Genomic DNA, 10,612 nt, shown 5'->3' on the forward strand with positions numbered 1-10,612 from the left:
AGAGGGTGAGCCGGAATGAGTGTGCCTTTCTATAAGGTCATTATTTGTCCTACATCAGAGCAACTATTGCGCATTATCTGAACAATCCATAGAGAATACACCTCGCTATAATTGCCATCTTTATAGATACTCTGTAAAACCAAGAAAGATAGCGAAGGGTAGTTTCGCGTATAAGACTCCTATAGCGAAGTTGGCGAACATACAAGTTGATCACTGCGGTCAGCTTGGCCTTATCAAAAGACAACTAAGACGGCGGCATAACTGAGATGAAATGGGATATGGATGGAGACTATCTGTGAACGATTAACATACCGTGAAGAATAATGACTTATCATAAGAAAACTAGGAGATAATTATTTGGATGCAACGGGGTCGGGATAAAGATTGTCTGTGGACGAGTACCATGTGAATACGTCGTCATACAGTACAGTCCCTATTACTAGACAACCCTAAGACCATCTCTAGAATGAGGTGCGGTGGATATATAGACTTTAGGGCGGCTAACAATGATGCAGAGACTGGGTCATACAGCAAAAAGCTGGGCCTTATCACAAGACAACTAGAAGAACATAACTAAATTTGGATGAGGAGATAAGGGCTATCTTTTGACGATCAACAATGATGCCGAAACGCAGTCTTTCAGCAAAGAGCTGGGCTTTATCATAAGACAACCGACTAACAACGATGTAGAGGCACAGTCATACAAGAAAGAGCTGGGCCTTCGTATAAGACAACCAGAAGAACCGGAAGGGAATGGGATGGATGTAGGGACTATCTGAAGGCTAGTAACAACGACGCAGAGAGTCCGCCATGCAGCAAAGAGCTGGGCCTCATCATAAGACAACTAGAAGAACATCACTAGGATGAAATGGGATGGGGGTAGAGCCCATCTGTGGACGAATAACATTTTGTGGAGACCGTGGCACATCAGTACAAGGTTCCACACAAGGATCCCGCGACAGCTCTCGATCAAACCGATAGTTGGGAAGGACTCCTACTTGATGGAACCACTTGGCCCAGTCGACCCCTCGCTGCACTTTCATCTCATTAAGACAAAAGTCCAATCTGGCGCTGTAGTGGTGCGCCGACAACGTAGGGATTGGGACACTCTGTCCGGGGGTCTTTTTGTTTGTTCGGACAGCGAGGGCCAGCCCGGCAGCGATAGAAAGCGGAGAGGTGAATGCAGCGCTGAAAAGAGCAAAGGGAGGCTGTCTTCCCTTTCATTTGTTTGGCTTCAGGACTGGGTTTACGGGTTTTTATTCATTTCTGTGCCTGGCTCAGCGTTTAATCTCATCAAAGAGGATGGGTGGCTTTCTGCGACCGAAGATAGGGAGGTGGGATGATAAAAGTGCGTCCCGTCCAGAAATCTTTTCTTCTTCTTGCCCGTCCTCTTTTTCTTTTTTTTCTTCCTTTACGTCCCCCTCCCCCACCCCGCTCTGACGCCCCCCCCCCCCCTAACTAACTCACGTTTTAAGGGATACTATGTGCTTTCTTTCACTTGTTTTCCCTGCGATTGCTACAGTGCTCAGAGCGGAGACTAAAGCGCAAAGAGCTGTGTTCAATCAGCTCTGCTGCAGAAGCTCGGGTCAGTATCGACAGAAGGTATTGTTTGGGGGAATTAAAGACTGTCTTCGTTGGCCGCTGGACTATACTCCCCTCTTCCTCACACCCTGTCTTTGCTCGCTGTAAAATGACACGTTTTGTCCTGTAAAGACACAGTCCTAGTACAGTTCTTCCTTTGCCGTAAAATCTCTTCCAATACACATATTGTACGAAGAATTAGAGACAGTCTCTCATGTACAGTTCTTCCTTCGCTGTAAAGTCCATAACCCTCGTTTTGGGAAGACAGTCCTCTCTGTACAGTTCTTCCTTCGCTGTAAAGTCATACCTGGAACATATATATCTCTTCGGGGGGAGACGCAGTCTTTACTGTACAAAACGGCTTAATAGAGTCTCTTGTGAATTTGCCACTCTCTTTGATTCGAGAGAAGAGCTGTCTTTTGCCTGACCTGTTCTGACAAAGCCTCTTGCCTGAAAGAACAGCGGTATAGTGTCACATAATACGAGGACAGACACTTACACTTTCCACTGTGCTTATATGGTGCAGTGCTGAGACTGTTATTATCAGGTCAATACAATCTAGCTGTTTTCCCTCGACTGGACATGACTAAAACAATGAAAGGCAGGGAGGGTCGGAGGGGGCGGGGGGTGGGGGGGGGCCGGGGCGGAACACCCCCTCCCCCCCCTGGCCTAAAACAAATATATTTTTTTTAAATAAAGAAAAACTGGTGGCTCAGATTGCACCAGATTGCTCCATTTTCCTTGATTTGTATCAACATTTTCCCGGGGGAGCATGCCCCCGGACCCCCCTAGGAGCCCACACCGGTGACCCGGCGAAGCACGCCTACCGATCAGCGGCCCTGTGTCTATGCTGTGACGTCATCAAGAAAACGTGGTTGTCTCCAGAAAAGTGTCAAATAATGACAAAAAACTGGTCTAATACGCTCAAATGTTGTTATCGAGAGGTACACAAGACATGTGTTTAAAGGATACATCAAATTAAATTCAGTCATTGGGTATGGATCGAGCTACCAATGCAATTACATGCGAAGGTGTTCACTTTTGTTTACTAAAATTGTGTTTTATGTGCTTATTACAAAGTTTTGTTTGGGCCTGTACGGGAAACATCGTTTACAATAGCGTGTATGACGTCCTCTCGCTGCTGTACTACAACGTTGACGCCGACGTTGGAAGGATAAGGGAATAATTATCGTTCAAAACTGATTACTGAAGAAAAGGGGTGATACGAGTCAGCGCCAGCATCATAATCGAGTGGGTAACGCTCAGCGCAGGGAATGGATACCAGTCAGCGCAAAAGAAAACACACATTGTAGTTTTATACATGGACCTAATGGGTCAAAAACTGTCTCTTATTCTCCCAAGAGCTGTATAGTTTGGTTTTGGGGTTAAAACTATGACATCACACACCAGGAACACCTTATTACACAGTTATTCAAATTTAAAGTGGATCTGTATGTGTGTTGCTGCGGGACATTTATTTCCCCGTGTTTCCTTCTCCAACGCTAGCTTTGTTTTGATTCCCGGCCCATGCTTCGTCCCTGACATGTTAGCGTTTGAGATTTGTTTGAGAGAAGAGAATTTATTCTGTACTCTGTTATATCATGGAGACAGCATGATGTAGACTGCACGAGTACTTGTGGTGTGGCCGCCCGGCCTTGGATCTTGGTTGGTGGGGAGAGACAGGAACAGGAATTAACCAGACATGTAAACCATTCATGGTTTATCAGAGTTGCGTTGTGTAGTCAAGTTAGAGAGAGATATAGGAGTAGAGTGAAAGAGAAAGGGGGGAGGAGGGAGAGAGAGTGTGAGGTGGGGGGGGGTGTGTCTGTGTCTGCAGGGTTTGTATGAATATTAGTGCTACTGACACATAGTGATAGCCAATATTGGGTATAAAAAGGTGATATCCACATCTAGTGCAAATGAGAGGTAGTGATAATGACACGCGTGCCTAGTATCAATAGAGCCCATAATATACTTGTTGATATAGTTCTACTTCTTTTTGTCACACTTCAAAAATACTGCAACTGAGACGTAGTGGTAACGGGAATTACCCCCTGGAGGGAGTGTGGCATCCATTGTGTACGTCCGGCAGTAAGGTAATAGTATTCTTGTTCAAATGAAGGAGTAGGTCCGGGGTTTCTGGAACCTCCCTCCCCCTAGCCTAACTTTTTTTTAAATGAAAAAAAAAGATTAAAATTGAAAATAAAGAAAAATAATCTACCAGATTGCTCCATTTTCCTTTTTTTTTAAAAAATTCTAAATTCGGGCTTCGCGTCGTCCATCTGTCCCGAAAAGAAATTTGGAAACCCCTCCTTAAAAATCATGTGATCCTCCCTTTAGGTGATAAATAAATTAACACAATCTGTGTTGTTCATATATTGTACGCCACCAACACTACATGACATAATAATTGATAACATGACAGTATCCAATTTTCTTGTGTAGGTATGGATTTCCGTTGCTATCACTGTGAGGCTGCATTTACTGATTTTCCTGACGCACACTGTTAAACGACATCCCAAGTGCCTTTATTGCTGATTGACATCATTGACGCCATTGCTTAATTTAAGAGGCAAACATAGAACACACATACATTATTAGTTTTTCCCAGGGTCATGCGGAGGCATTTGCCTGTGTGAACGGTGACATTCCGGAACTAATTTTCGGCAAACTTAGTTGTTTGCAGCAATGTATTTCAAATTTTTTTTTCATTCTTTCTTGAAACTGTTACAGCATGATGCAAAATTACACTATAATAGGTTATATAATAAAAATAAAAACTATCTCAGATCTCACACGCTAAAAATATGACAAAAAACAGTTCTAGAGCGACATCAATCGCAAACCATCTAGCTTCCGGTGGTGCACTTGAAAGCATAATTGAAGGTGTAAGGGAAGTAACTCGCTTCAACGCCATGCGATAGGGCACACAACGGTTCTTTCCCTTGGCCCATTAGCTCAGTTGGTTAGAGCATACATATCTCTGGTTAGAGCGCCGTGCTGATAACGCGGAGGTCGTGGGTTCGACCCCCATGTGGGCCACGCAATATTTTTGATCGCAACGCAGTTTTTTTTGTCTTTCCGAGATAAATTTTAAGTGTTCTTACTACATGTACAAACTATATTTTACTGTTTCTCAAACCCACTGTCTTTAACATTTGTTTACAGTTTCACTTGCCAATAACTTGCTGCTGATGATATCTGAATCATGTTGCTGATGATATCTGAATCATGTTCAATTAACATTAACAATGTATAATTATGCCAATTATGTTTTTCACTAATGCACCAAAACTCCATTTTCTAGACTTCTTTTTACAATCCAAGCAGTTGCTATTTTCCTAACTCAAACATTTCTCGATCAATCCAAACTATTTTTAAGCTGTGTAACATAACACATTTTCTTTCCCATTTTTTATTTTTCTATCTCGTCATTTGTTGTTGACAAATAAATATAATTATTTCATAACTCAAACATTTCTTGGTCAATCCAAACTATTTTTAAGCTGTGAGTGTGACATAAAACAATGTACATATCGTCGTCGCCATGGCAAAATTGCGCTAATGTCAAGTGAAATGTTGTTTACCTTTACTGTACCAATTGACACTAACGCAATTTTCCCATGTTGACGACAATATTTTATTTAAAATTGATTTCAGGATTTTGTTAACATAACACATTTTCTTTCCCATTTTCAATTTTTCTATCTCGCCATTTGTTGTTGACAAATAAATATAATTATTTTCATAACTCAAACATTTCTCGATCAAACCAAACTATTTTTAAGCTGTGGGTGTGACATAAAACAATCTACATATCGTCGTCGGCATGAAAAAATTGCGCTAATGTATAGGCGTAGATAAAAATGTCCACCAAAATACCCGTGTAACCTGGAATAATAGGCCGTGAAAGGTGGATGCAGCGCCTAAAGGCAGTCGATCTACTGGCCGATGTGAATGCGTGATATATTGTGTGAAAAAATTCCATCTCACACGGCATTAATAGGTAACATGCGCCTTGAGTCGCCTTGTGTGGTGAGATACGTGCGCGATATAAATCCTCGTAAATAAATAAAATAAATAATGTCCAATGAAACGTTTAGTTTTACTGTACCAATTGACACTCGCGCAATTTTTCCATGTTGACGGCAATATCTTACTTAAAATTGATTTCAGGATTTTGTTAACATAAACATTTTCTTTCCCGTTTTGAATTTTCTATCTCCTGATTTGTTGTTGACAAATAAATGTAATTACAATACTACCATCATTGCACTTGCCAATATCTTGTTACTGGTGCTATTATCACAATGGTGTTCAATTAACGATGTTACATTTGTTTAACAATCAGTATTACATTTATTGTTTAAATGTACTTTCTTTCACATTTTGTAGTTTTCTATCCCATGATTCGTTGTTGACAAATACATGTCATTCCATTAATCCTATCCATGTGTTGCATTGTTGTGCAAGATGACTGAGTGTGTGCATAATATATATATATATATATATATATATATATATATATATATATATATATATATATATATATATATTATATATATACATGTAGTCCATTTCAGAACATATTTACCATAAACAAAACCCTCGCTTGCATAATATTGATCGGGAACAAAACAAGATGTTTTCCTTCAAATAACTTGCGTTATTTAACCATTTCACTATTTCACGCAGGCACTCGGACAAGTGTCACACACAAACACCCTGCCATGACTGTTTTTTGAAGAAACCACTTTGACCATTCACCTAAAAATTACATGAAGGAATGTCTGGGAACCTGCTGATTTGAATCAGCAAATTTTCTTGTCTATCATTGCATTCACAATGCGCATTTCTCTTCAAAGACTTGTTAGATCTGCTAACTGTTGTGTGGCAAGGGATTGCCGTCCAAAAGACCGTCGATGACACGACATTAAACCTCTCTCGTAAAATTATTTCTTGATAGCTTTATTGTTCCGCCGACAGAGAATACGCGGGAAAAAGTGAACATCCGGTGTTATTAGGTGCTTTTCTTTTCTTTGCACCCGGTTTAGAATATCTTAGTTAAAAATATGGTGCGCTTCCTTATTCAAAACATTACTCTATGAAACACACATGAATTACACAAATGCTAAAATACCGGCATCATATTGAGCTATGCAAGGAAACAAGAAGGCTCACACAATGTGATCTGTATATTTAGTATCTGTTTGTCTGACGTGTGCTCAATTTGCGTAAAAAGAATCCAAAACAAAAATGGTAGGTTCTTAGAACGTTTTATTATGACAAAACAAAAGTTATATTCGTAGAACTTCGACCCAGTGATCTTTTAATAAGACAGAGAGACAAACAATTATGATTCAGATAATAAAGTGATCTCAAAACTGTTGCGCTTGCAAGATGTTGATGAGGTACTGATTTATAAGGAAATGGAAAGAAAAGGTGTATTGTAGAACTATTTAAGTCCTTGGTGTAATTACTGTATACTGATGGCGATGATAACTCTGTGTAAAATGAGCATTGAAGAGAAAATGTGGCGATCATTAAGCAACATTCACAAGGTTTTTGCGATCAATTTTTAAGGGGCATCATAATAAAGTTGAACACCGGCAAATTGACAGTTTTGCACGGTATTACGGCCCCAAAGTACTTACTGTCGTCTTTTTCTTGCGGACGTGACTGGAGACAGGAAGCTGAACGGCATTGGAAAGAGACTCATATGAATCAATTTTGTGTGTGCATCAATTGATTCTCGTGACCACCACCCCGCCCCCCCCCCCCCTCTCTTTCCCTCCCTCTCTCACTCTCTCTCCACTCTCTCTCTCTCTCTGTATCTGTCTGTCTGTCTGTCTGTCTGTCTGTCTCTCTCTCTCTCGTGCTCTGCTTGTACACACACACACACACACACACACACACACACACACACACACACACACACAAACACGCGCGCGCGCTCGCACAACCACACACACACACACACACACACACTCACAGAGCCCGGCTCCCCTTCGGTGTCTTAGAGAAATTTGAAAGAAGCCATTGCGACGAAAGAACTTATGAAACTAAAGAAAGGAGAAGAAGGTTGAGGCAGTTTAAGTTACCCCTCTCTCTCTCTCTGTCTCTCTCGTGCTCTGCTTGTACCAACACTCACACACACACACACACACACACACACACACTGGCACACACACACACACACACACACACTGGCACACACACACATACACACACACACACACACACACACACACACACACACACACACACACACTTACTCACAGTGCCCGGTGTCTTAGATAAATTTAACAGAAGCGATTGCGAAGAAAGAACATATGAAACTAAAGAAAGGAGAAGAAGGTTGAGGCAGTTTAAGTTACAAAATGCAAACACACTTGCTCGTGATATTGTCACTGTGGTAGAAAACATTATATATAAGATAAGACAACAATTGAATGTAGTGTATCAACCTTTAAAACTGTCATAGGAGCTGTTTTGCAGGAAATAAACGAATGAAACGTTGTGCTGTTGTGCACCCATTTCAGACTCGACGATGCCGCTGATCGGTATCATACCATGCCGCTGATTGTCATCATGCGATTTCAGCAGAACCTACATTTTTTTTTTAAATTGTCAACTAACTAGACCTCTGCTAGGTATAAGACGCACATACATGATCAAGAAACGTCCGAAGAAAAACTCACAGGAAATATTTTGCTTCTGTCTGTCTTCGTTTGTCAAAAAACACGAGAAAACGATGGAAAATAGCACAGGGAAGCACTACATGAGGCTTATTTGCTATCATGCTGCGTGCATAGGGAAATAAATCTCGTAAAATGTATATAGAGATGTGCACTGATATCTTGTACAGCTGTATATACAATAAACTAGTCATCAACAAGCCTTGTTAGTGCTTTTTTGGACGGTTTTCTGAGGATACCCACGTTTTCTTGATGACGTCACAGCATAGACACAGGGCCGCTGATCGGTAGGCGGGTGCTTCGCCGGGCCTTTGTCTTCTAAGTGACGGTTTTGGAAAGTAGTTGGGTAATTTGTTGGCTCAGGTTGCACCAGATCGATCAGTTGTCCTTGTTTTGATCCAAATTTGTCTAGTAAATTTACTTTTTGGAAGGTGTATTCAATGGGAAGTTTCTTGGCTCAGAGTGCACCAGATTGTTCCATTTTCCATGTTTTTATCAACATTTTCCGCGGGAGTATGTCCCCAGACACCCCTAAGAGGTTCGAACGCTTCGCGTCGTCGAATTGTCCCTAAAAGAAATTTGGAACCCCCCCACCCCCCCATTAAATGAAGTTATCCGCCCCTGGGGGGGGGGGGATGAAACCAAGTTGAACATACAAAGGATAAGCATAACAAACACACAAACACAAGCTTCATCAGGAATGAGGACAATATGTGTTTGTTTATTTCAACGCTTCTTATTATCGCAGGTGCTTATAGAGACTGCATTTTCCCGCATATATTTATAGCACTGTTGTTGTCTTTATTATTAGTGCTTAATTTTCTGTGTTCTTTAGGTCGTCTTATTAGTTACCTGTCTGACATGGTTATTAAACTGGCCCTACTTCAAAATTGTGTAAGCCAAAAGCTTTACAATCGAGCCGCCGAAGGCAAATTAATCCAGTACCATGTGGGCCACGTTGTTGGTGTGGTTGTGTTCCAAAGAACTTACGCCTTGTTTGATACTATGCTTAGTGTGTATAACTCGATAAAGCACCTGATTATAGGCCAGTGAATTCGAATGAGGTGATTAATTTTACTCAGTGAGGCACTGTACATAATCTAATCCACTGGGAAAAGTGAGGTCGGACTGTACCCTGGCAACAGTTCTTCTGAGTGCTAATATACGTCTACTTGTGCAAATATGCTTGCTTATTTAATAAACTTAAGTGCCGTTCACATGGCAGACTTGCAACCAACTTTTCCCAACTTTTGTCGTTAGAAAATCGCTCCTGAGTTGTCGAGGCCAAGTCGGCGATTTAGTTACGATTTAGGCCAGATTTAGCAGCGACTCCAATACTCAGTTGAGCACTTCTCGACTCGGCCGTGACTTGGCAAAGATTTTGCGCAGACTTTTCTTATCGCGCTTACTGATTGGTTAGCTCTAGCCAAACTGCTCTTACCGCATTAGGAGGTAGCTCCGATAGCTGCACTGGCCTTCAAGTCGGGCGAGAATTGCCGCCTAAAACTAGTTTGAGCGTTTGCGCTGTTCACTTGGGCAGCGATTTTGATTTGACTTGGCTCCAACTAAAATCGTTTGAAAGTTGAGGGAAAGTTGGTACAAAGTCTGCCATGTCAACACAACTTTAGCCAAACGATTATTGCAACAACTTTCGCACCCAAATTAAAGCATTAATTCCTTAGTCATTTCATTCAAACTTGCTATGCCAACTTGCTAAGAACTTTCATTTGACTATCTGGATCACTTTCGGATTAAAGTATTGATTTATAGGGATCACGTGACCGCCGCTCAAATAGGGGTACCCTAAAAAAAATCGACCGGACAAAAACGGAAGGGACCAATTAAAAACCGACGAAAAATCAAAATAGGCAACACTTGGCCATTTTTACATACGAGAAAAAGGTCAAATCAATTATCTACATAGAACACGTTGTTTTGTTTAGCTAGTTTGCGTAATGTTTCTGATATGCTATACCTACTCAGGCTACTGATGCAGGTGTCGATCGTATGAGCGGTCGAAAACGGGAGTTTTTGCGTCAATTTTGAGGGGTGTCATGACAAATGGCGCTCTATTTTAGTAATGACTTGGTTGATTGCATTTTGCCAACATACAAAACGTACTTCGACCAACATATTAGATTGCAGGGTTGTGATCGCTACTTTTTAAAAAGTAGCCGCTACTTCTCCGCTACTTTAGTAAAATTTGTAGCCGCTACATTTCCGCTACTTTTTTACACAAAGTAGCCGCTACTTTTCCGCTACTTTTCAAAAAGTAGCCGCTACTTTTTCCGCTACTTTTAACTCCACACAAGCAGTAAACACAGAACAAGAAA

General features: G+C 41.2%; 1 non-coding gene across 1 annotated transcript; it reads left to right on the forward strand.

The window, feature by feature from the left end:
* Positions 1-4,528: 4,528 nt before the first annotated feature.
* On the forward strand, positions 4,529-4,623 carry Trnai-gau (transfer RNA isoleucine (anticodon GAU)). The gene has a single exon. It is a non-coding gene; the product is annotated as a tRNA-Ile (tRNA).
* The last annotated feature ends 5,989 nt before the right edge of the window (positions 4,624-10,612 follow it).

This window comes from Littorina saxatilis, linkage group LG1 (assembly GCF_037325665.1).
Source record: "Littorina saxatilis isolate snail1 linkage group LG1, US_GU_Lsax_2.0, whole genome shotgun sequence".
NCBI lineage: Eukaryota > Metazoa > Mollusca > Gastropoda > Littorinimorpha > Littorinidae > Littorina > Littorina saxatilis.